Source organism: Podarcis pityusensis, assembly GCF_964106645.2.
Source record: "Podarcis pityusensis genome assembly, chromosome: 5".
Lineage (NCBI taxonomy): Eukaryota > Metazoa > Chordata > Lepidosauria > Squamata > Lacertidae > Podarcis > Podarcis pityusensis.
The window spans coordinates 67,573,350-67,600,532 of record NC_138032.1 but is presented as its reverse complement, the minus strand read 5'-3'; the positions used below and the strand labels follow the sequence as shown (position 1 = coordinate 67,600,532).

At 40.1% G+C, this 27,183-nt stretch overlaps 1 protein-coding gene across 14 annotated transcripts in view; it reads left to right on the top strand.

The window, feature by feature from the left end:
• The window catches only part of PCDH15 (protocadherin related 15), a 648,544-nt gene that overhangs the window by 179,878 nt on the left and 441,483 nt on the right, over positions 1–27,183 (top strand). For 11 of the 14 annotated variants that reach the window (XM_081004539.1, XM_081004532.1, XM_081004535.1 and 8 more), the window contains one exon: positions 15,274–15,410. The exons of the other annotated variants lie outside the window; for them this stretch is intronic. The gene's annotated coding sequence lies outside the window, so the exon portion shown is untranslated. The remainder of the gene's footprint in view (positions 1–15,273; positions 15,411–27,183) is intronic. 14 annotated transcript variants of the gene reach the window in all.

Genomic DNA, 27,183 nt, shown 5'->3' with positions numbered 1-27,183 from the left:
TTTTTTTCACCCTTCTCTTTTAGGATTTAGTTTACATCAATGAGATTTCCATTTGATCTTAATTTTTTCTTCTGTGCCAGAGGCTAATCAGTTAATATTTTATTGTGACTTAGTCCACTCGGAATAAATTTAGCTGTCCTTTGCTGCACTTCTAAGAATTGTTGTAACATTGTTTTGATCTTTGCAGTTTTTCCGGTACACAGTTTCATTATTTAACTGATCACATTCTCATCTGAAAGAAGACATCAGCAGTTCAGATGGTAGTTCAAATGGTTTGGGAAATCTTGAGTAATATGCATCTTAAATATGGAATAGGTATTTTATTTTAGTTTTAGTTTTTCCTCTACTTTCTCGGGGGGAGGGGGTGGAATTAGTTTCCTTCCCAGATGCCTGTGAGCAGCAATAACACAGACTCTTACTAGTTTTGAAGCAAAGATTAAAATTAGAGCAAAGCTAAGATGTCAGCTGTTGGCTTCCCTGTTACTATATGCCAAGAGGTGGGCATTTTGATGACTGGGGAAGATTTTTTGAAGGGGTGAACTTATCTTTTTTGTTTCCCCAAATGTCCCAGAATTATGTTGTGTTCTAATGTGAGAAATGGTCATTTCCCACCTCCATGGCTTGCCTAAAACAGCCTGGAGGGCCAAATGAGGAGGACTGATGGGACAGATTAGGCCAATGGCCTGACTGTTCCCACCAATTCTTTGGAGCAATACAACACCTGGGGCACTCTGGGAAGAAAAGGGTGGCTGTCAGCCACTGGCATCAAAGAGTTCTGCCACCCTGGCAGTTAAAGAGGCAGCAAGGGCAAAAGAGAGGGAGAGAGAAGCAGTTTCCTGGCACCTATCAGGAAGTCCCCTTGACTTTGTTCCAGTTTTGCCCCACCTTCTAGTTTTGTCTTCTTCAACTAGAGCATGTCTGAAACCCTTCAGAGCATCTGTCAGCCATGATACACAGTATTGAGCTAAGTGGACCAGTTGCTTGACTCAGTATAAGGTAACTTCATAGTGATTCACATTACACAAAGTTCGTCGCAAAGGTGGCTTTTTCTTTTCTTTTTAGCCCCTTGGAATTAAAATTATATTGTTCTGACAAATCCATCCAAGGCACTCTGAGCCCCTATCCATCAGAGAGTCTTGGCTATTTAAAACTGCCACAACTGTCTATTTATGTTTTCATTGTGTTAATAAAACCAATAGCTCTAGTAGCATTAATATACGATGAAAACATTAAAAAATCCAAGAAAATTATTTCAGCCTGAGGGATCAGAACAATTTATGTCGAACTTGTCAGGCTACTGGAGCAAACTAAATGAGTCATCAGGAAATAAGTTAGGTTTGTTTTATATAGCACTGAAGTATTTTTATGAACATTTAATCATGTATTCCAAGAGGCAGCGGCAAAGGCCTTTCCTTTATAATAATTAATTGAGGGTGGTGTAACACACATATCCAAATGATCTGTTGTGTATTCATTCTGGACTAGGTAGCATAAGTTGATATATCTTCCAATAGATCAGAGGAGGGAAACTTCTGGCCCAAGGGACAGATTAGACCCGGGAGGGGTCCTAATTTGATACTCAAGGCCGTTCTCTTCAGAACATGCTCACTAGCCCCTCACATGATATTATATGTGATAACAGATGTGGGGCACAGCTAGAAAGCAACACTAAGGAGCATTAAAGGTGCACTCCCAATTGCATTCCCTCCAATGTGACATGATCCAAATCCAATACACCATTTTCCAGGTTCGAAATCCCATGCAAGATCACAGACCTGGGGAAAGTGGTTTTTCAGACATGGTGCCTAAAAATATGGAGAACCCAAAAACACTTTTTTGGGGTGAGATCTTGGCACAAAACTTCGTAAGAACAAGTAGTCGCCATACTCTCACCGAAAACCCCCCCCAGGATATCCTCCTCCTCCTTTTCAAAGCCATTGACAGGTATGCAATTGCTCCTTATCAAGCGAGGCTTGCTGTCGGTGCTGATAAACTGATCGACAGCGAGCATTGATGAGAACAAGCCTTGCAAAGGATTGGCTGCACTAGAGAGTTCCCAATTTAGAACAGTGCAGCCAGTTCCTTCCCGGTGTAGGGCTTGCTGTAAGTTCAAATCAGCAGCCCAGTGTTTACAACAGGCCACATGAGGAAATGCTTGTGCCAGCATAGGTAACAGCATTTGCATTTCTTTTCAAAATGAAATATGATATATACATTCTTTTCATTCAATACTAATAAGAAAATGCCACCTCATTACGTGGGATGGGCAGATGGCAGCACCTAAGCCATTACACAATAACCTTGTTGTTCACCTCCCAGGAGTCCCAGTACTAGAATAGGAAGGCACAATCATGTTTTCCAGCAATATTGGAGACAGCCATCTCATTCGCAATATGGCAGGCAGCTTCCACTGCATTTTAGTTGGGCACCTGGGGAGCTGTTGTTGGAATCTGGATATTGGACTATGTGGACCCTTCATTTGATTTTGTATTCATATGAGCCTTGAAGCTAAAACCCATTTTCAGAAAATAAACCGTCATATGACATTTGATCAAAACATTGATCAAAGATTGGGGGAGGGGGTATCACTTTATCATTGTCAGGTTTGAATAAACAAACTATTAAAACAAATTCCTCTTTTCTGTTCTTTTAAGAAAATAATAAACTAAGATTACAATCGTTTGAATAAAAAAAGTTTGATCCAGGCAAACTTTAGTATGTTCAAGGCTTATTGAATTCAATAGGTTAGTGGGCTGTAAAGTTTTTCCCAGTAAAGATAATTCTAAAATTATATTTGAAATGGCATTTGAAATTGCTTAACTTTGGGTGCATTTTGCGGAAAGGATCCAGCTATTGGTTGAGACTATCCAAATAAAGACTGATATGAAACCATGCAACACGTGTGGTCTTAACAATCATGCCCATTTAGGAGCTACTAATGATATATGTTTTTATGTACATGTTTAAAATATTAAAATGCATCACCTTTTTATTTTATCTAGTCACATGCTAGTATTTTATAAAGAATAAAGAGAAAAAAGACATATACAGAACTGTTCTAAATACTGTATCTTTGGATTATGGACAAGAGCATCCCACTCAAAGGCTTGGGGCAGGTAGCAGTATTTAAAAGTACTGTATTCTGAATTAAGAATATAAATCACAGCTACCGCTCACGTTAAAAAGAGGAAATGTGTACAGTTAGGGTGAACTGTGAAGAACCATCTAGGTAGTGTGAATTCCAAAAGTTTTTAATACAATTATTAACACTTCCAGTCACGTTCTTCTTTGGGAATACTCTCAAGGATACAGGTTGTGGGGGAACCCATGCTTAAAGGAGAATGAAACACTCAAGAAGATATTTCAGTAGCCAAGGCCAAGCTAGAAGAGTTTGAAATCAAGCTGTTGCAGTCTATACAGAATTGTTTGAACTGATGACTTCTCAAGCACGTGGCACCTTAATGGCAAATGCTATGAAATAAATATTTACTGGAATGTAAAGGACAATATATTATGTGGGCAAATAAAGTAGTTTGTTAACAAAACTGGATTTATCAAAACTAGATTCTGCACCAGAAAAGAAATTATTTCTCAGTTAAAATGATATATAGCCACCTGCTACCTTTCAGAGGAGTTACTCTTTGGTTATGAACAAAACTGTTTTGTGTCCTATTGCTAAATATATTTTCTCTCTTTGCAAACAAATATTTAAGAAAATAGTATCAGTCTGAGTCTAAAGTTTTAAAGCCTGTAAATCAATATATGTGGCAAATTGGAGATCCAAGAAAAGCCCTGGGCCTAAATAAATCCATCATATATTGTGGGAGATTATATTTTAGTGTACACACATATACTGTGTCCTGGAATACCCAGACTGACCAAGAAAAAAAAGCTTTGGAAGGGTTAGTCAGTCACATATTGATTTATTGGGCAACAAAATTGGCCATAAAACTACCTTTTACAGTGCTCAAGAGACCAAAGCATATAGATGTCATATTGAGTAATAACATCAGGATAATACCAAGGTCTTCAGTTGGTTTGCAGTTTTCATATGGATAAAACCAGATACAAGACACTTAATACCAAAAAACCCCAGGACATATTCTTCAAGTATTAAAGCACCTTGAAAGATTAATGTTCTTCCAAATAAGGCCCCAGTTATATGATACAGGGGATTTGAGAGCAACCAAAATACCATTTATTTTTTTCTTTTCCAATGCAGCAATGTGTATTTGTTTCATCATGCAAATATTGTCAGGAAACTTAATTCAGGAGTATTTCTATCATGTCCCTGTTTGTATGATGGATGATACCTAACAATTCCCAAGAAGGAAATTCTATTGTTAACTCTCACGTGTGCTGGAAACCCTGGGCTGCCCATCTGACAACTGCAGAGAGAGCTACAAGTTTCATAAGAAGTGAGGTTCTTAAACTGGCTTTAAACCATGAGCTACTTCCACCTACCTTGCACCACCCTCCTGATCACATGCCATGGCAAGCCAGAGTATGGCTTACCAGCATCCTGGATGACAGCTGTCAGGTTTGGCTCAGCATGTCCTCCAAACACGGGATCAAAGTTAAGGTCTCTTTTCCTCAACCATGAGCTGTAGCCATGGGATAAAGCTTCACTAGCAACCCTGGTTAAGCTAGAGAACCCTATCCCCGGTTCAGGCATGCTGAGCCAAAGCATTAGCTTAGTGTTGTGGCTTGGTCCTGGCCAGGACTCCCGATTGTAGCCTGCGTGCACATTGGCCAATCGCAGGCAGGCTACTGTGCAGTGCCAAACCTTTCACATTTGTAACCAACACAGTTGTGGCCTAATTGACACAATGTATATACTCTTTGTCCTGTCTGGTTATTTCATTGCAATGAAGTCACAGGGCCATGGCATGCAATGGGGTGTTCTATGGTATATTTGAAGGGTTGCATGCATAGACTGCTTGATACTGGAGAATGGGAGTGGGTATATATATATATATATATATATATATATATATGCACCAAAACCCATGCTAGCAAAATCAGTAAGTAAAATCCTCCTTCAGATAAATAAATATAATATTGAATCAGGTATTATTCCTGGTTACCACTAGCAGGAAAGTCAATCCTATTTAATTGACTTTGCACTGTTGTATAAATAATATACCACAGCAGTTTTAGGAATGCTTTGGGGCATTTTGTGGTGCTTTCTGTTGATAATGTGTATAGCTGTAAATCGAGTTCCTCTTCCGAAGCAAGAAACTCATTTACAAATATTTAGTGTTTATTTTTCTACTGCTTAGTTGAATAGTAATTACTTGCGACTTGTATAATAGAAACATTTAATTTGTATACTCTGACTTATGGCACATACTTATTAAGGTGAGAGACAGCTTGGAGGATAACATCTTGTGACTTGGCTCTTATATTTCATATTCAATTGACAGTTCTTTCCACATTTATGTGTCTGCAATAAATAAATCATAACAATTTTTTTCTCAGTGGAATCTTGGTGCAAAGTCAATCATCCAAAGAGAAGTGGAAAAACAAGTGCATCATCCACAGAGACGACCATCAATGGAAGCGCTAATAGAATTGCATGGCTTTTGATAGAATTCCAGCCTGATATTGACAGGTGATCCCGTACATGGGGGCATATATAGCTCCAGGCTTCTGTTATCATTATGTAAAGTTCTTGTTCTTTACACTCTTTGTGCTATTTCCTTGGAGACATGGTTTCAGATACAAAGTATTTTGTCAGAGTCTTATAATTATGAATTGAGCAGACTGAATCTCCCAGCTGTTGCAACTAACAGCAGCATTTAATTTGACAGTGAAGTCAGGGGTATTTTCTGCTTCTTGAATCTCAGCCAGCATTCATTATTAATTAGTATGAAATTTGAGAAGCATGTTGTTAATACACTCCTGCAACCGGTACAGTTTTAAGGGTACAGTCTGGGTGTGACACTGACTTGTTTAAGTAGTTTAAGTACTTCATCACTCTGTGTCCCTGAAAGGTCACTTGCACAGGGTGCCCTGGCCCAATGTTCTGCAGATCCTTCTGTTATCCTGTTCCACTGCAGCCCTGTGCACCACATTCAACATTGTTTAAACCCTCTGATTTTTATTTTTATTTTGGTGGAAGGGATGTAGGGGGTTAAGTGGATGGAGTTCAGCAATTGCCAAGAACTGATAAAACAATATATATCCCAAAAAAACTTTAATATATTTATGTTCCTTAGTAATACCAATGGATGATGCAAACTTTCTTGTTTCAAGACTATTATTAATGATTGCACAAAGTACATAGGCCACTCAGATAGACATGGGGACGTTACAACATATAATCACTCCCTATGCTTATCTGTTTCCATATACTACACCTGTTGTAGAATACATCAATGTGTGGTGAGACTTGTACCCTTCATGGAAAAATGAATGCCTCTGCTTTGGATTGCACACTCTGTAGTCCAGTATAAAGGCTGCAACCATCAAGTGGCAATTCGGAAGCTCACATTAGCTGGGCAGGGTTCCATTCACGCTATTCTGGTTCCAAGCATGAGTGTTCAAACACACAGAGACATTATTCTGCAGCATCAGGTGGCGGGTTGCATGTGTGAATGAGCTATAACAGGACATGAGAAACTAACATCACTTCAAAACCACCCCATTAAAAAAATAAAAAAAAAAATATGGAAGAGATTAAAAGAATAAGTTCTACACTGCAAGCTATTTTAGGAAAATTTTAAAACAATGTGAAGACTATAACATTGGCTGCTTTTGTTGAGCTATTTCTTTTCTTCCTTTTCAATCTGATATGGAGTACTATGATATCTCACTCTCTTTTTGCTGGGTAGAGGTGCACATTTTTCCTTTTTCTCTTTTACAAAAATGGATAAGAGAACATTTACTATATCATATGAACATCTCTGAATTTTTAAGAAAGTTCAAGTGAGTGGCAATATTGCTGCATGTCCTGCACATGGATGTCCTTGAGCTTATCCTTATTTCAACCTAAATCAGATTTGTTAACGTTTTCAGCAGTTACTAGGGGTGTGAATTGGCTCTGTGTGAGAGTTGGATAAAGAGGCAAACAGGTTATTTGGGGATCTGCCCCTCTCTAAATGTTGAAGCACGATGTCAGTTACACACACCTAAGACAGGGACCTCCAGAAAGCCTTGTGTTACTTTGCTTCTATGTTCTATGTGCCATATAGCTCAACCTTACATTTTCCTATATATATGTTTTCCTATGTTTCTCTATGTCCAAAGTGAGGCTGTGCAAAATGTCACCTGCAGAGCATTGAAGAAATATGGATGATTCTTTGTTAAGGTGTAGCAATGGATTACTTTTTTAAAGAAGTTAAAAGCTTCAATTGGCTTTTTAAAAACCCCGTGTTTTTCTGCTTTAACCAAAGCAACAACAATCAGAGCACTTCAGAACTCTATAGACAGCCATTCTAGACAGCTTCACATTGTACACTTGGTTGGATACCTTTAATGGTGTATCAGGAAGCCTGTAAATGTGTAAATGCCTAGATCTGTAAGGGCTAACAGAGGAAACAAACAGCTACCAAAAGGAAACTCCACATCTTACTTAATATTTGCTTTGTTTACAGATATGCAGACAGGAAGTCTTGCAGTAGGTATTTGTAATGAGTATGGGTTGCTCGTGCGTAAGTTGCCACCTCTCCTGGCTATGTTGCCTGGTTAAACCTTTCTGTCTGGACAGCCCTTCACTTCGTGGCTGCCTCAGTCGCTAGCAGAATCCGTCAGTGGGCGTTTCTTAAACCTTTTCCAACATAAAAGTTGTTTGACGCCAAGTCTCCTCCTACTCTCCCTGCGCGGAAGTCTTCTGCGCAGGGAGGGTGTGGGTAGCGGAGGACCCGTGCTCTCCCCGCTGGTGTCTGGTGAAGAGTCCTGGAGCCCTCTCGCCGATTCCCCCATCTGCCCCCCTTTATCCCTGGTGTTGCACTGATTTGCTTCCCCATCTGCTGAGCTGCCTCTCTCCCTGCTGGGCCCTTCTCCAGCATCATTTGAGAGCCTTCCCTCCGCCTCTAGCTCCGATGTCAGTTCCCTGACAGTACTGAATTCTCAAAGAGCATTTTGCATAGCCTTCAACCTTTCTGTTTTTGGACTCTTTGGCTCTCCCAACAAAACAGACAAAGACACATTGTAGAGCACTGATCTGATATGTTCCCTTGCCAGTCAATTGCCATTCGTTAAATAGCCACAACTGTTAAAGGATCTACAGATCCCCTGATCTCTAGAACCAATTGTGTGCCACAGACAAAACCATGATAAACCTAGTCACAGTAATAAGGCGGTCAAACTTTCAACAGTATTATCGGCCACAGGCTGTCTTCTCTTATGTTAGCATTTAATTAAATATGACTGTAATATGGATGAAACTTAAATTGGAAACCAGGACAAGTGTAGTTTCTTATTACCTGTTCCTTTTCATCCTGCACTTCGCTTTCCTGATGTTGCGTGGCAGGGTATCACATTTACACTCACTTTCCCCTTCTGAATGGGATTTATTCTCCGTATATTTGTATGAAGCATCTCATAAATACACAGAACTGTTAAATCTACCTTTCTTATTATTAAGAGAATGTTGTTTAGGGGGCAGAGCACAATGACCAGTTGGGTATGCAAGACGTAAGACAATCTTTTAGGCATCCTGGCCCCAAGCTATATAAGGTTTCGGGAACCAGGACCAGCATCTTGACCTTAGCTTAGTAGCTAATTGGAGGCCAGTGTAAGTCTTACATTTTCTGCAGAAACAAAAGTTGGTTTATGCTAGTGGGAACAGAGGAATAATGAAAAATCTCATAAAGTGATGGTAAAAAAGAACAAATGGATCTGCACAAGTATATGTGACTGGTAGCTTCAACATCGGCTTCCTCGGGCAAACACACTGAAATATCACTGAAGAAAGGCAAAATTTAACACAATTGTTTCTGTCCATCTTGCCTCCCTGTCCTCCATTATCACTTATCCGATTTCATTTATTTTATTATCTAATCCTGGTTCCTGTGCAAAAGAGAGAAAAGGAGAGTGGAAATCGTAAAGAGACTCCCAACTCCTCTGTTGCACCAAGTATAATTTCCCCCCTTATATTGCCCTGTTTGCAACTTGAGAATTCATAAAAGCAGAGTGACTCAACTGAAGAAGAAAGTATGGCAGGAAAAGCTAGGAACAGTGCATAGTAAAGATACATTAATTCAATAAAATACATTAAGGGCCACCATCTTTGTCATTCTTTGTCCTCATCACAGCCCTTTTATGCATTTCTGGCTCCCTAGTAGTTTGTCATTTTCCTAAGTTATCCATTTAAGTATCATTAAGTGATTATGAGAGATTTTACTGAATTTTGCAATTACTTGGCTTAGAGCCCAAACCCCAATAACTCATAATGGTAAGCTTTAAAAAGGAGGCAAACATTAAAGGCACCAAAATTCTTCTCCAGATTAAATTGGACTCTGAGTTGAAGAATTCTTCCTTTTCTCCCATGCACACACTTAAGTCACTGATAAATTGGTAGAAGTGTCTCCTTCCCATCTTTCTCAGGTTTTCTGGCACTTGGCCCATTATTGCAGCTATATTCTAGTAACTAGAGGATATATTCTAGTAACATTCTGTCACCACAAAAAGCAGCAACTGATATGTAAGGGTGCTTGAGAGCTCATGAAGGTTGGAAATTCATAGGGAGCTGCAGGTGCAAGATCACATCTCCATTGTGAATGAGTGACATGCTTCAAAACATCAACTTCAGACAGCAGAAACAAAGAAATATCTGAAATCAATAAATATTTTGTAACATTAATTGCCCAACAAAAAAGGCATCGTAAAAAACCAAACACCTTGAAGCCCACAAACTGCAAGCCAGCAAAAAATTCATTTTAACTATATGACATTTGGAATAGAAGGCCAGAACTGACAAGACCAGCTGCACCTCTTTTGGAAGGGAATTCCATTTAAGGAATTTGGTTTGGATCGTAACTGGACTCAGTAATTCTCAAGCTGTGTGCTGACTATTTAAGGAAGCTATTGGATTTACAAAATCTAACTCAAATTTTTTTCTCTCTCTCTCACCCATCACTACTTAGTATACCTTATCAAAAAGGTAAAGGTAAAGGGACCCCTGACCATTAGGTCCAGTCGTGACCGACTCTGGGGTTGCGGCACTCATCTCACTTTATTGGCCGAGGGAGCCGGCGTACAGCATCCGGGTCATGTGGCCAGCATGACTAAGCCGCTTCTGGCAAACCAGAACAGCGCACGGAAACACCGTTTACCTTCCCGCTGGAGCGGTACCTATTTATCTACTTGCATTTTGACATGCTTTCGAACTGCTAGGTTGGCAGGATCTGGGACCGAGCAACGGGAGCTCATTCTGTCATGGGGATTTGAATCGCCGACCTTCGGATCGCCAAGTCCTAGGCTCTGTGGTTTAACCCACAGCGCCACCCACATCCCTACCTTATCATGCTTGTATGATAATTTGAAATTCATCAATAGAGTTTTGTTCTTGCACAGTTCCTCTGAGATCCTGTTAACTGGGGTCCACTTTGCCCAAAACATACTTGGTTTGTTGCTTTGAGAAAATTTGCTTTAAGACATCACTTCTTTCTGTAGAAATGACAGTTGAAAATACCATCTGACCATTTGTGTATTTCATTCTAGACACTAATAACTTTTTGACAGAAACAATAAAAAATAACAATAATAAAAATTCCTACCAGTAGCACCTTAGAGACCAGCTAAGTTAGTTATTGGTAAGAGCTTTTGTGTACATGCACACTTTTTCAGATACACTGAAACAGAAGTCACCAGACCCTTATATATAGTGAGAGAGGCTGGGGAGGGGTATTACTCAGAAGGGTGGTGGGAACGGGTGATTGGCTGATAGGTGTGGTAAGCCTGTTGATGACTGTTAATGACTGCAATTGGTCTTACAGGAAAAAGCAAGGGGTGAGATGGCTAAAAATAGCTTTATCATGTATAATGAGATAAGAATCCATTGTCTCTATTCAGACCAGGTCTCTCCGTCGTTTTAAGTTTGGTAATAAGTTGCAATTCAGCAACTTCTCTTTCCAGTCTATTTCTGAAGTTCTTTTGTAATAAGACAGCTACTTTGAGATCTTGTATAGAATGTCCTGGGAGATTGAAGTGTTCTCCTACTGGTTTCTCTGTCTTGTGATTCCTGATATCAGATTTATGTCCATTTATCCTTTGGCGTAGGGTTTGGCCTGTTTGAGCAATATAGAGAGCTGAAGGGCACTGTTGGCATTTGATGGCATACACAATGTTAGAAGATGAGCAATTAAATAGTCCTGAGATGGTATGTTTGATATTGTTGGGGCCAGTAATGGTGTTGTCTGGGTGTATGTGGCAGCAAAGTTGGCATCTGGGTTTATTGCAGGCTCTGGTACCAGTGTCCATGTTAAGTTTGCTTGTTGTTTTATTGTGGGTGAGGAGTTGTTTAAGATTGGGTGGCTGTCTGTAGGCAATGAAAGGTCTTCCTCCCAGAGCTTGAGAAAGAGAACTGTCATTGTCTAGGAGAGGTTGTAGATCTCTGATGATGCGTTGAACTGTTTTAACTTGGGAGCTGTATGTGATTACTAGTGGTGTTCTCTTACTTTCTTTTTTGGGTGTGTCTTGCAGCAATTTTTTTGACAGAAGTTGAAGAGAGAATGTGTGTGGAATCCTTATGGAATAACTCATTCTCTGAATTTCTAAAGATAGCTGTGGCAAGTCCGACTTGTCAAGACTGGCATATTCAGACACTCATGGAGGCATTCCTAAAGGCTCGTGAAGAACCCTGTTTACTTAAGCCTGCTGCCTGCCTGTGAGAGTAACAACAGCTACCTGCACATCTCAGGGACAGATAGATCATCACATTAAAGGCATGCAAAGGGAGACCAGCAAAGTTTTGTACCATCCCCTTCATGGATGATGGTACTATTGCAGGATGTGAGCAGGCATGGGATAAAATGAGGTGTTCTATTGGTGTTTTCTTAGTTTAGGCAGGGGTTCCATGTTTGTTTGTTTTAGAGGAGGAGGAAGATGGAGCCCTATTTCTATCAGAGCGAAGAGAACTCTATTTGGCTCTCATTTTGCATATGTGAGGGACATATGTGAGCCCAGAAGATGGAATAGCAATGCCTAGTTTAACTAGAAATGAGAGGAGGCAGTCTCATTTGGTTCCATCCACTTGTACCCTTGTTTCTGATAATTCTTTATAGGTTTTCATATCAAAAGCTCAGCCGGTTAGAGCATGGCACTGATAACATCAAGGATTGCAGGTTTGATCTCCGTATGGGACAGCTGCATATTCCTGCATCATAGGGGGTTGGACCAGACGATCCTCAGGGTCCCTTCTATAGGACCAGTGCAGGACTTTGAGCTCTCAAATTTCAGAGATGCTAAAATTGGCAACCCCCCCCCCCCACATTTCTCTCATTACATTGTCCACAGCATTTTCATGGTGCAGCTGCACCAGTCAGCAACCTTAAAACCTTCTGTGACAGGACATCCATTTATACTTTATATATAGGGAGCACTACATCTGCATAGGTATTTCAAAATAAAGTTTGTAGCACCTACTTTTGTTCTCCAAATTATAACCACAGGGTATTATGCTTTAAATGGATAAGTTATCTCCTAATTACACATTATTACCAACATCTTATCCTAAATCATGATAATCTACATCATTAACATTGTTAAATAATAACCCCATTAATGGTTTTAGGAGACTAATTGCATCCAGTTGTTGGTGATGATGCCTTTATGCTTAAGTATGAATACTTTTAGATATAAGATACTCATTAGCATTGATTAAACAATGCTGATGCAAATAACTGCCAGAACTATATAAGCCCCAAAGCAGCATTTGTTGTTTTCAAACAGTGTTCAGCAAGACCTAACTAAAATGTTAATGAAAGTAGATTACATCTTAAGGGGAAGGGGGAAAACTTGTATGAATGAGTTGTTTTTTCCTTATCTTTTCCCAGCATATGGTTTACCTTCTGTATTGGAGAGGCGGCTAATTTATAAATGGGAGTCAAATGGGTCTGGTGGGCTACCATTGGACTTGGAAGGTAGTACTTCTGGGACCCAAATTAATAGGGATGATACAGGAGTTGTACTGGACCATAAATACATTAATAAATATACATTTTAATTGTCACATCAATTAACATTGTAATTACAAGCTAAATGTCCATATAATTTAGTTTCCCAGCTGGGCATCACACCCTTTTGGTGACATGCTAGCACTGCAAGAGGAACCATTATATTTAGCTGTGATTGTCAACATCTTTGCACATTTCCTGCATGTTGAGAATGCCATATAATTTTGTAAAGATTTGGAGTGGGGACATTTCTCTACAAAATGTGAGGGAAAGCTTCTAAAAGAGACCTTTCCAAATGTTAGCAGAAGAGAAAAGTGTCTTTTGTTTAGTCTCCAAAAGGCAACCATCTGACTCAGCCTGGGACTTGAGACCCAGAAAAATATAGGAAAAGAGATGATAGTGTAGGAGTGGTTTGTGACTGCTTTCCTGCCTTTGGAGTGATGACCAGAAAACTCAGGTTGATGAGCTGCTTGTGTGAAGAGGCCAAGGAAAACTACATCAGGAACACTCATTCTGCATTTTCTGATGGCATATATGAGTCATCATTTGATGCTGTAGTCTCTCTATGAGCATACATGTGAAAACCCTTAGTGTGGAATAGTCTAGTATTAAAAGAGTGCAGTTTTTAACTTCAATGTAATGTTTTAGTGAAAGATGCTGTGAAATGCTGTGTGTATGAGAGAGGGGGAAGGAAGGAAGGAAGGAAGGAAGGAATCATTACTAGTATAAAAACAGTTACCCCCACCTTTCCTCAAAACAGTATTTTTCTTTAATCCAAACATAGCTATTCTCTGCCTCCATAGTCAGAGGCAGTGATGCTTCTGAATACCAGTAGCTAATAACCACAGGTCCTTCTTATGGATTTCCCACAAAAATATGATTGGTCACAGTGAGAACAGGATGGATGCTGGACCACGTGGGCCATTGGCTTAATCCAGCAGAGTTTTCTTATGTTCTCAGATTTTTTATATCTGCATTTTCCCAATAACTATTTTTTAATAAACCATGTAGCATACTTTTCTTTCAATCCATGTGTCGGGGAACTGCCATCGTAGCTGGAAGCGGAGGGAAGGCTCCAAAGGGATGGTGGAGAGGGTCCCAGTAGGGAGAGAGGGAGCCCGTCTGCTGGGGAAGGAAATCAGCGTAACACCAGTAGAGAAGGGGGGCAGATGGGGGAATCGGGGAGGAGGCTCCAAGACTCCTCGCCGGAGACCAGCGGAGAGAGTACGGGTACTCCACTGCCCACACCCTCCCTGCGCAGAAGACTTCCGCGCAGGGAGAGTAGGAGGAGACTTGGCGTCAAGGAACTTTTGTGCTGGAAGAAGTTTAAGAAACGCCCACTGACGGATTCTGCCAGCGACTGAGACAGTCACAATGCTGGAGGCTGTTCAGTCAGAAAGGGTTAACCAGGTAACCTAGCCAGGAGTGGCGGCAACTTACGCACGAGCAACTCCTAAACCCATTACACCATGTTTTTCATAAGCAGGGCTTTTTTCACCCGTAACTCTCCCTAACTCTGTTCTGGCACCTTTCAGTGGGCGCCATTACCATTATAAGAGAACAAGGGAGGCATTCATGGTGAGTTCCGGCACCTCTTTTTTCTATAAAAATAGCACTGTTCATGAGATTTGTGCATTGCAAGAGGTTGAACTATGTGGCCCTCAAGGTCCTTGCAACTCTACAGTTCTATGATTCCGTAATAACATTCTGTTCCTTCATGTGTCCACACGTGTCAGTGATTGCATGCTTACAGGAGAAGCACATGTTTTCTTCTTGAATCAAGAGGACAGCTAGAATGAGAGAATGGGAAATCCCACTGGACTTTAATTTCCATTGAGTTCTCTGTAGTGATGTTATTTGTTGTTATCTGTATCTTCTTCAGTTGTTCCCAAATTTATTTCCCCTTCAATTTGCAGTTGTACCCAAGCCATGTACTTATCAACTATCTTTTAAAGTCCCTTAAATGATCTTCATGAGATTTTTAGTTTGTATGGCTTGCAATTTGTTGCCCAAAGGTCTTCTGTTGTTGGAATAATGAACTTCATGTAGGGCAAGCTCAGTACTTTTTCAGACAACACTTCGTGTTATTGTTCCATTACTTTATTCCATCAACCAGTTTCTCTATGAATAATACAGTGTTTTATCATTACAGGAACTGTGCCTTCAGAGGAGTAAGCAGCTTTTGGGCCTCTTCAACAGAAATGGACCTAAGACTTATTCACGACCTCACCAAGTTATCTTCTTATATTGACAACTGCACCAACATTGAAAAATGGGCGTGAACTAAGGGTAATTTTAATTGTCATTTTTAATGCCTTAGTTGTAAGGCTGCATGCTGTTTCCAAAGTGAACTAATGCAATGACACATGTCACAAATGCAAAAAACAATAAATATATATGGCCTTGGTGGCTAAGAGTACCTCTTTCCCGCTATGGTTGGTTCAAATCACCAACTGGGATGTCCAAATCACTAAGGTGATTTGGAAACTTCAGCTGGCAATCACCTGATTACTGAGTGGGAACCCATTTAGATTATACGCAACTTTTTCATTTCATTTCACTTTTAATTTGTATACCATCTTTCTATAATACTATACACAAGGCAGTTTACAACAACAAAATATACAGCAAAGAACACACACCATATAATAATCTGATCCAATACAAAACATAACTTTAAAATGGAATGACATATCAAATAAAGTAATTTTCAGTAATCTATTAGAATATAAGAGTACAAAACAATTAACGCTCAAATAATAAATAAACAAATTCACTCTTCACAATTACAATAAATAATTACTAAACTATGATCTATAAAGATAACTGCAAGTCACAATGCAAATCACAATGAATAACATACCACAATACATACAAAAACATGTAAAAGGATCCAATTGAGAAACAAAGACACACAATTTATATAATTTTTTAAAAATGAAAATCCCTGAATTCCACTTCTCCCTTCTAAATGAACAACAATGACAAAAAGCACTCCCCACCACCTTGGTGAAGTTTATTCTAGTTTCTCATGTCCAGAAATAATTTCATGGAGAATAAGACTATCAGTAGCTAGTGTTCAGTCTCCACTGCTGGAAGTACTGTGCCTCTGAAGAACATTTGCTGGGAATCACAAGTGGGGATTGTACTGTTGCCCTCATGTCCTGGTTGCAGACATGGGGCTGGCTTCTGTCAGAACAGGATGCTGGACTAGATGAGCATATGGTTTGATCCAGCAGAGCCCTTTTTATGATTTTACAATAGTATACAAATATGTTATCTTAAATGTTATTGTTTGTTCAGTAGAGATGCACAATTCTACATATTCTTTCTTAGAAAGTTGTGAACATAAGATTCTGTTATCTTTCATTCCCCTGTGTGTCCCACCCATTTTTTTCTAGTCTAAACTTTACAAGAACGTTTTCACTTGTCCTCATATATTACTTTAATGATACTTCCCTCTTGATTGCAGGATTTATCAATGACAAAACATTGACTGACAAATAGTTTTGTATATTTATGCAGACATAGTAAGGCAGTATCTAATAACAGCAAACATCTATACATGTAGTGCTTATCAAAGATGTGATTTAGGATATTGATTGGATGGAAATTTCATTTCCCTCTAATGATTAAGATTTATTAGTTAAATGCATCAGGTTTTTCCCTAGCTCTAAAACATTTGTTATTTAAAGAGAAATTGCTCTTTAAGGTTTTGTAAAGCTCTCAAATGGGTTGTGTCCACTGAGTCCAATGGAACAATGAATTTTTTATAGTTACTACTTACTGCCTTAGTGGCTGGCAGGTAATTACATATCATCAAGGAGGAGGTTGCTCAAGGTTCATGTATCCTATAATTCTTCACTATCTTTCCCATGCAGACATTTGCCCTAGAGGATATCAAAAATTTTATGGTGTTTCTTCTGTAAAGATTCAACCACTGCAAGTGAGTTATGTGCTCATTTCTGCAAAGCAGAATGAACAACACTAATGTGATTTTAGACGGCAGATTCATTTTCAGAATGATGATGATGTGTCCTTATCTTTTAGAAGTTCCTTCTGTGCAAATCTAAGGCAGATGAGAAATCATTCAAATTGCATTTAGAATTTAACTTTGAAACAAATGTCATCTGTAGTATATCTGCTTTTTAAAGAATACTGCAATGGGCATCTCTTACTACAGCTTAGATGCTCCACAGTTCCATGGCATGTGGTGCTGAGTATAGCTTGGAGTGTAGAAATGGCCTCCTTGTAGACCCCACCTTGCTTCAAGGCATGCAAAATGTTAACTTGACTGAATCAACCTACATCGCAGTTGATGTTCAGGTTGTCTTTGCAACATCCCCAGGGGAAGATATAACTGAGGTTAAAAAAGGTAAAGGTACCCCTGACCGTTAGGTCCAGTCGTGAACGAGTCTGGGGTTGCGCATTCATCTCACTCTATAGGCCGAGAGAGCCAGCGTTTGTCCACAGACAGCTTCCGGGTCATGTGGCTAGCATGACTAAGCTGCTTCTGGCGAACCAGAGCAGCACATGGAAACATCGTTTACCTTCCCGCCGGAGCGTAACCTATTTATCTACTTGCACTTTGACAAGCTTTCGAACTGCTAGGTGGGCAGGAGCAGGGACCGAACAACGGGAGCTCACCCTGTCGCGGGGATTTGAACCGCCGACTTTCTGATCAGCAAGCCCTAGGCTCTGGTTTAGACCACAATGCCACCTGCATCCCCCTATAACTGAGGTTAGTGGAGCCATATTTATGAAGCAAGGGCAAGGTCTTAGATACAGCAAAACTTTTCATCTAGCAGGTCTGGAAAAGGGTACAAGGACAATAATTGAAAAACTGGGTTTGTTTTTCTCATCTACGGGGGTCCTTCCTTACCCAAATTTTTAGAAAGCTATGAAAATAAGTAACAATAGCATCCAAGAAGGGTTCTTATTAAGAATGGTTGTCACTGTTGGCTCAGTTTGAGTTGAACTGTCCTCATTTCTGTCACTGAGAAAGCCACAATAACTCTCTTAGATGCAGTGTTGTGCAGTTGGCAGGAGATGACCTGCTCATGAGCTTCCAGTAGGCATCTTGTTGGTTCTTCTGTGAGCAGAACACTGGATTAGATTTTCATGTTCTAATCTCCTTGCGGGGGGGGGGGAGGATTTACCTACCGGTAGTTCTTGTAGATGATAGATAGATAGATGATAGATGATAGATAGATAGATAGATAGATGATTGATTTATAGATAGATAGATAGATAGATAGATAGCATCATGTACTTTGCTGGTACCGTATAGTCATTTTAAAAATTATTAACTAATTAAAATTATATCATGCTCTTCCCCCACAGAGAAGTCTAGGGCAGCAAACAATAAGTGATAAAACAAGAAAAACATATTTTCTTTTTTAAAAATTCCAATGCAGATGCAGATTTGGAAACATCTCAGATTAAAAAGCTTGTTGAGAGAGGAAGATCTTCAGTAGGTGCTGAAGTGACAACAGGGACAGTCTTAGTGTGTTCTGTTTGGGTAAGCACAACTGAGACAGTGATTGTCCTACTGTGTGAGAGAGTATTCATATCATTATTTTATGATGATATTTTATTATCATTGTGTGAGTAAAGTTTGGCCAATTTAGGCATTCTGAAATATGAAATGCTTTGAAGATTCCATTACATATAAATTCATTACATGAATAGTTTTAAAAACTGACCTACTTTTCTCTTTGTTTTCAATCTGAATGGAGGGAAATGCAATTGAAGTGAAAGCTTACTGGAGATTGCTGGTTTTGATTTTATATCTGGTGATATAATTTTGATAAATTATGTATCCTCTCTTCTGCAGTAATCTAGGACAGGAAGTGGCAAACTATGCCAGGTATTAAAGCCCATGAGGAGTGTGCACAAGCTGGGTACAAAGCTTTCTGTAGCATGAACCATTAAAAATAATCAAGTGAGGCATTTTGGGACTATAAACAAGCTCACATAGGATTTCAAAGGTCATTCAGAGGGTCATCTGATTTGGCTGAACAAGACTCCCCCAAACATACAAAGGAAGTATTGATAACAGTATCTAGGCTTCTCCACCCTCATCCCTGATATCCACATGTTGTTCTTTGACAGAATTGTTGATTAGGAAATGCATACAATACATTTGAATTGAATTACCCATAACTTGATTGACTGGTCTTACTTGCTCCTTCCTTTTGCTTTGGTTAGAAGGTGTGGAACTGGGCTTCTCCTGCTGTGCCTCTGACCCTTTCAAACTCCATCTTGGGCAAATCAGATTGTTCCAATCCTTATACTTCTTTCAATATAACATAACAATTTCATCTGCTGAGGCATTTTATCAACATGTGATGACTGTGCTAGTCTTTGTGTATAATGTGATGCATTAAAAAATAAATTGTGAAGCTTTATTTCGTTTTATTTTAGGGGCCATCTCAAGCTTTATTTCGTTTTATTTTAGGGGCCATCTCAAGGTACCATTTCAAACACTTTGTTGATTAGAAGAGTGACAAAAACAGCATAAAAAGTAATAAAATTAATTAACATTACTCCCAATATTCTTGTGTGAATTTTGACTCCCTATTACCATAAACCCCCTTCATGGACGGGGTTTACTGCCCCACTGCCTTGCCGTGGCAAAGGGCTTGAGTAACTCAGAGAAGCTATGAGGTATGCTGTGCAGGGCCACCCAAGATGGACAGGTCATAATGGAGAGTTTTGACCAAACATGATCCACCTGGAGCAGGAAGTGGCAAGCCACTCCAGTATCCCTGCCAAGAAAACTCCATGGACAAAGACAACAGGCATATAAAAGTTATGACGCTGGAAGATGAGCCCCTCAGGTCGGAAGGCATCCAACATGCTACTGAGGAAGAGCAGAGGACAAGTAGATTCAGAGCTGATAAAGCGGTTGGGCCAAAGCCGAAAGGTTGCTCAGTTGCGGATATGCCTGGAAGCGAAAGGAAAGTCTAATGCTGTAAAGAAAAATATTGTATAGGAACCTGGAATGTAAGAACCATGAACCTTGGTAAGTTGGATGTGGTCAAAAATGAGATGCCAAGAATAAATATTGACATCCTGGGCATCGGTGAACTAAAATGGACGGGAATGGACGGGAATGGGCGAATTCAGTTCGGATGACCATCATATCTACTACTGTGGGCAAGAATCCCGTAAAAGAAATGGAGTGGCCCTCATAGTCAACAAAAGAGTGGCAAAAGCTGTACTGGGATGGAATCTCAAAAATGATAGAATGATCTCGATACGAATCCAAGGCAGACCTTTTAACATCACAGTAATCCAAGTTTATGCACCAACTACTGGTGCTGAAGAAACTGAAATTGACCAATTCTATGAAGACTTACAACACCTTATAGAAATAACACCAAAGAAGGATGTTCTTCTCATTATAGGGGATTGGAATGCTAAAGTAGGGAATCAAGAGATAAAAGAGATAAAACAAGCTGGTAATCACAAACACTCTTTTCCAACAACACAAGAGACAATTCTACACATGGACATCACCAGATGGGCAACATCGAAATCAGATTGATTATATTCTCTGCAGCCAAAGATGGAGAAGCTCTATACAGTCAGCAAAAACAAGACCTGGAGCTGACTGTGGCTCAGATCATCAGCTTCTTATAGCAAAATTCAAGCTTAAACTGAAGAAAGTAGGAAAAACCACTGGGCCGGTAAGATACAATCTAAATCAAATCCCTTATGAATACACAGTGGAAGTGAGGGACAGGTTTAAGGATTTAGATTTGGTGGACAGAGTGCCTGAAGAAGTATGAATGGAGGCTCGCAACATTATACAGGAGGCAGCAACAAAAACCATCCCAATGAAAAGGAAATGCAAGAAAGCAAAGTGGCTGTCCAACAAGGCTTTACAAATAGCGGGGGAGAGAAGGCAAGCAAAATGCGAGGGAGATAGTGAAAGTTACAGGAAATTGAATGCAGATTTCCAAAAAATAGCAAGGGGAGACAAGAAGGCCTTCTTAAACGAGCAATGCAAAGAAATAGAGGAAAACAACAGAATGGGAAGAACCAGAGATCTGTTCAAGAAAATTGGAGATATGAAAGGGACATTTCGTACAAAGATTACCATAATAAAGGACAAAAGTGGCAAGGACCTAACAGAAGCAGAAGACATCAAGAAGAGGGGGCAAGAATACACAGAGGAATTATACCAGAAAGATATGGATGGCTCGTACACCCCAGGTAGTGTGGTTGATGACCTTGAGCCAGACATCCTGGAGAGTGAAGTCAAATGGGCCTTAGAAAGCACTGCTAATAACAAGGCCAGTGGAAGTGATGATATTCCAGCTGAACTATTTAAAATTTTAAAAGATGATGCTGTTAAGGTGCTACACTCAATATGCCAGCAAGTGTGGAAAACTCAGCAGTGGCCAGAGGATTGGAGAAGATCAGTCTACATCCCAGTCCCAAAAAAGGGCAGTGCCAAAGAATGCTCCAACTACCACACAATTGCACTCATTTCACACGCTAGCAAGGTTATGCTTAAAATTCTACAAGGCAGGCTTAAGCAGTATGTGGACCGAGAACTCCCAGAAGAGCAATCTGGATTTCGAAGGGGCAGAGGAACCAGAGACCAAATTGCAAACATGCGCTGGATTATGGAGAAAGCTAGAGTTTCCGAAAGACATCTACTTCTGCTTCATTGACTATGCAAAAGCATAGTGTGTCGACCACAGCAAACTATGGCAAGTTCTTAAAGAAATGGGAGTGCCTGATCACCTCATCTGTCTCCTGAGAAATCTCTATGTGGGACAAGAAGCTACAGTTAGAACTGAATATGGAACAACTGATTGGTTCAAAACTGGGAAAGCAGTACGACAAGGCTGTATATTGTCTCCCTGCTTATTTAACTTATATGCAGAATTCATCGTGCGAAAGGCTGGGCTGGATGAATCCCAAGCTGAAATTAAGATTGCCAGAAGAAATATCAACAACCTCAGATATGCAGATGACACAACCTTGATGGCAGAAAGTGAGAAGGAATTAAAGAACCTTTTAATGAGGGTGAAAGAGGAGAGCACAAAATATGATCTGAAGCTCAACATCAAAAAAACTAAGATCATGGCCACTGGTCCCATCACCTCCTGGCAAATAGAAGGGGAAGAAATGGAGGCAGTGAGATATTTTACATTCTTGGGCTCCATGATCACTGCAGATGGTGACAGCAGTCATGAAATTAAAAGACACCTGCTTCTTGGGAGAAAATCAATGACAAACCTAGACAGCATCTTAAAAAGCAGAGACATCATCTTGCCAACAAAGGTCCGTATAGTTAAAGCTATGGTTTTCCCAGTAGTGATGTATGGAAGTCAGAGCTGGACCATAAAGAAGGCTGATCGCCGAAGAATTGATGCTTTTGAATTATGGTGCTGGAGGAGACTCTTGAGAGTCCCATGGACTGCAAGAAGATCAAACCTATCCATTCTGGTGCCCTGAGTGCTCACTGGAAGGACAGATCGTGAAGCTGAGGCTCCAATACTTTGGCCACCTCATGAGAAAAGAAGACTCCCTGGAAAAGACCCTGATGTTGGGAAAGATGGAGGGCACAAGGAGAAGGGGACGGCAGAGGATGAGATGGTTGGGCAGTGTTCTCGAAGCTACCAGCATGCGTTTGACCAAACTGTGGGAGGCAGTGGAAGACAGGAGTGCCTGGCGTGCTCTGGTCCATGGGGTCACGAAGGGTCGGACACGACTAAACGACTAAAGAAGAACAACAACAACATTACCATAAACTGAGATGAAACATAGGTGCCATAGCAGTTCATGTTTCAAAACCACATTCCATTTTACAAAGTTCCCATTGACTTCACTGACTGTGTCATACAGAAAAGATAGATGCTTTTTCCTAAATATATTGCGGGTGTACGATGAGGTCATCAGATTTGACCTCACAATGCCTTTTAAGTTGTAAACGTTAGCAGAAAATACATAATTCAGGGATCTACAACTGTCTGACGGTGTTCTACTACATTATTTATATAAAGATCTAATGCCCATTAATCCTTATCGTGCACAATGACTGTACATCTATCTCCTTAGTGCAAAGTTGTGTTCAGCACTTCCACAGTGAAGTAATCGGTTTAGAATGTATATTTACAGGCTGAATATGCCAATTAAGAAGCAGGAAACTTAACATTTATATGCTTTTACATCTCATTCTTCTTGAAGGGCATTCTGATTTAAGCTAATGAAGATAAAGTACTTCCCTCTCTCATCTGTTTCACAATCAGTTTTGTTTGTTAAAGCAGAAATTGGAAGTTAGAAAAAGTGTAAAGGATTAAAGTTTATTGCTTTAGCTTCAATGAGAATGTTATCAGAGCATAAAACAGGCAGATAATATTGTCTTCCCCCCATAGTTTCAATAAAGCAAATTTAGTGTTTTAAGTTGAGTTTTTTAACTTCAGAAGGTCCTTATTTCACAGAGTTGACCAAAATTAGAGTACCATGTTGAGCTATTACAGACAAAAAAATTTTCCAGGGTTAGTAAAATAATCAGGTCAAATAAGTGTTTACAGTGCAGGTTTTGAGATTTCAAATTACACAGTAATATTCTATGACTGGATAGTCAAGAACAGTTTTTAAAAGGAAAAAATGTGGGGTTTTTTTTGGGGGGGGGTTGCAGAAGCATGGTACTATGTCACATTTGTCTCTGTCTGCAGATTGCTTCAATCATAAGGGAGTGGAGAAAGCAATTGCAAACTTAATTAGGTTCAAGCTTTGCTGTATGAAAGTGTATTGAAATACTTAGACATGCTAGAATGAAGAAGCAATGGGCTTTATTCTATCTTAACAGATAATGCCTGTGATTTCTAAGACTTTGACTCAGTGCAGACAGAAAACTGGATCCCTAGAACTGAAGTTTATAAAATGGGCCCCAGCTTCCAGAATATCCTTCCCTCTTCATCAGTCCTCCCCTCTCTGTACAAATTCCCCTTTCCCTTCCTTTGTTAGCTTTAACCATGGTGTCTCATTGTGCTTGAACCAATCCTAATTGGTTCAATCTGATTAGGGCTAAACAGAATTTCCATCTGAATCAAGGATTGTAAGCTCACACCAAACCCTGGCCTTCTTTCCTGGCTAAATGGATGCAATTCTTGCTAAGCCTTATCCATCGTTAGCCTTGGTGCACATACAACACTGGGCAATGGCTAATGCACACAAGGCAATGATGGAATTTGCACAAGATTGGAGAAGAGACGGATGAAGGATCTTTGCTTTATTGAGACAATTTAAAATGACTGGTTTGCAGGGAACCAGCATTATGTTTGCATGGGACACATACTTCCAGTCCCCGCAGTCTTTAGCATCATTGCTCCACTCCAGATACATAATCCGAGACCTGCTATGCAAGAGATATCTGAAAAGCTTTGAGCAGTCATTAATTTCATTGTCATTTAAAGGTAAGAGTTAGTGATGGGCATGTTCTCAGAAGCTCCTCTTGGATTAATCTGGAAATTACCCAAGATCTTCACATCAAAATAATAAAAAAATCAGGTTTGAGAAGCCAAATAAGCAGCAACAATTGGAGGAGTGCCTTGGCTTCCACTGTGTTTGGCAAGAGCCGAGGTGTTCCTGTGCACCAGTTTCCCATGGCATGGGGAAAAGCCAATTGGCAACACTTGGAGGAGTACCGGAGCATGGCAGGCCAAGCCAGAAGAAGATGATTCCCCTTTGGACAGGGGTGAAAAAAATGGAACAGGCCTTGCCTGCCTTTTCAGTGTGAGTGGTTGGAAGTCTAACATTAAAATCACTTTGATTTATATCATTGATATGTCATAATGATCATGTTTCGTTTGGCCTCCAGCAACCATTCAGTGTTGTGTTAAATTCATGGAAAGAACCATATCTCAGACTGTTTCTTGCCATCCCATGAAAGATAGACCATTGAGGTCTTTCTGTGGGAGGCAATCTCTAAACAGGCAGCAGTGAACAGCATGGCAGTTAAGCCCTTATGTCTAAATGGAGAGTCTGGATTGGCATCTAGTGAAAGAAGGGCCAGAGCAGGGTTTGGGTTCAATGGTTAATCAATAACATTAGAAACTATTAAAAATGCTTTGCCCAAGCCCACTAAGCTCCCACCATCAATGTATGAGGTCCCCTCCTATTGCCACCAGCATTGGGATGTTGCAGAGGTGGCACAAGAGAGCTTGACTGGATTCCAGTGCCAGTGAAACACTACCTTCATAAGATGTTTCACCCATAATTTAATCAGACGTCTTCATCTGTTGTTATGCCTAGGTCATTTCCCCATGCCTTGTGCATGCCATTTGCATTTCCTACCTTGTAGTCCAACCCCTCTTTACACTGATTCTAACCAGTGGCTCTTCAGGATTTCTGAAAGTGGACTTTCCTGGTGGGACATTCCTAGCCCTAACTGCAGATGCTGGGGCTTGAACCTGGGACATTCTGCATGCAAAGCAGATGCTATGTCACTGAGCTACAGCTGAGGGTTGTTGGTTTTCCTTGCTGAGGACCAATAAGGGATAAACCCATCTCCTACCTACACCTTGAATTCTGCCCTTGAATGGGGCTAAAGGTGCTTCCGTAGGGAGAAAAAAAAATAGAAGGGTTCAATCTAAGGAAACTTTTCTTCTATGCAATGTAAGAGTGCTCTGTTCCTCCATTTCTTTGCATAGGAAAAATAGGCAATTGATCACCTACTTTGATTTTAATATGAGCTGGAAAATAATTCAGGTATTTCTAAGCCTCACCTCCCTTTGGAAGCAGGCTTTAACGAGTTCCCAAAGTTCTTTTCCAAATGTGGCTCGGGAGAACTTCTCTGGCAGACTCAGTAAGAATATTTGGGGCCTAAAGGATATTTTCTGCAGAGGTGGTTTTTTTTGTTTTTAGGCTGGCCTGACATTACAGCAAACCATTTACCTCAGAAGCATTTGCAGAGGGCAAGGTGCCATACTCAGTTTTAAAATTGCTAAATATACCTTCACCATGACATTATGGGCAAGATGTGCATTTCAAGTAGGGAAACAAGTATATCGTAGATAATAATAAAAAAATATCCATGTAATGGCCATTTATTTTTTACATTACTCTTTCCACACCTGTCCTACCTCTTATATCCAATGGCAGAATCTGAGAAATACTAAGATGAATATATTATAACGCAAGAAATATGCATTATTACAGGGGCGAATTTATGGCAGTGCCAGTTTGCCTGCACAGGAACCAAATGGAGGGGAGGAGAGGGGAGTGGTGAGATCGGTTCCCTCACTCAGTAGGTGGACCGAGAGGTAGGACTATCCCCATCCCATGTCCCTCTCTTATGCATGGTAACAGCAAGGCAGGTAGTGAGACTGGAAGCCAATGGTGAATGATTTTCGTTAGGAGTTGACAGCTTTCTCTCTTTTTTGGAGAAAAGAGGAGGCAATTTCTAAACTTTGAATTTTTCTTTATGCTTGAGAAAGATGGATAGAAAATCCAAAGAGCTCCCTCTGACTTTCTTTGTGAATTTTTTTTTCCTGGGAGGGAGAATCAAGCTGGGGGGAAGGAGAGGAAAAATGGAGAGGAGAGGCTAGGATAGGAGAAGACATGGGGAGAAGAAGGGAGTGCCAGCCTCCTGTTGCACCATCTGGGGGAGGGGCATAAAATTTTGGCCTCTCACGGGATGCCATATTACCAAATTCCACCCCTGCTTATTATAATCTTCCTGTGACTAAATGCAAATAATGTTGACCAGATCATAGCTCTCAGATTCTTAAGGAAGAATTTGTTCTATGCAGAATTTGTTTTCTGAAATTTAAGAGATTAAGAAGGGAAAATGTATTGTTACAGCAAAATGTTCTCCGTAGGGGTTGTTTAGCAGATTATTTCTGAGTAACAACACTATAGATTTCAGCTACAAGAGCCATCAAAACACAACTGTAAAAACCTGCCTGAAGGGCAGCTTTCTATAGTTACCACAGGGAAAAAAGAATTGCTTTACGTAGATCAATTTAGTGTCTTCTAAACACTGTATGTTGAATGTTGGGTCTCTTCTGATGATTCCAGTTACAGAGTCTAGAGT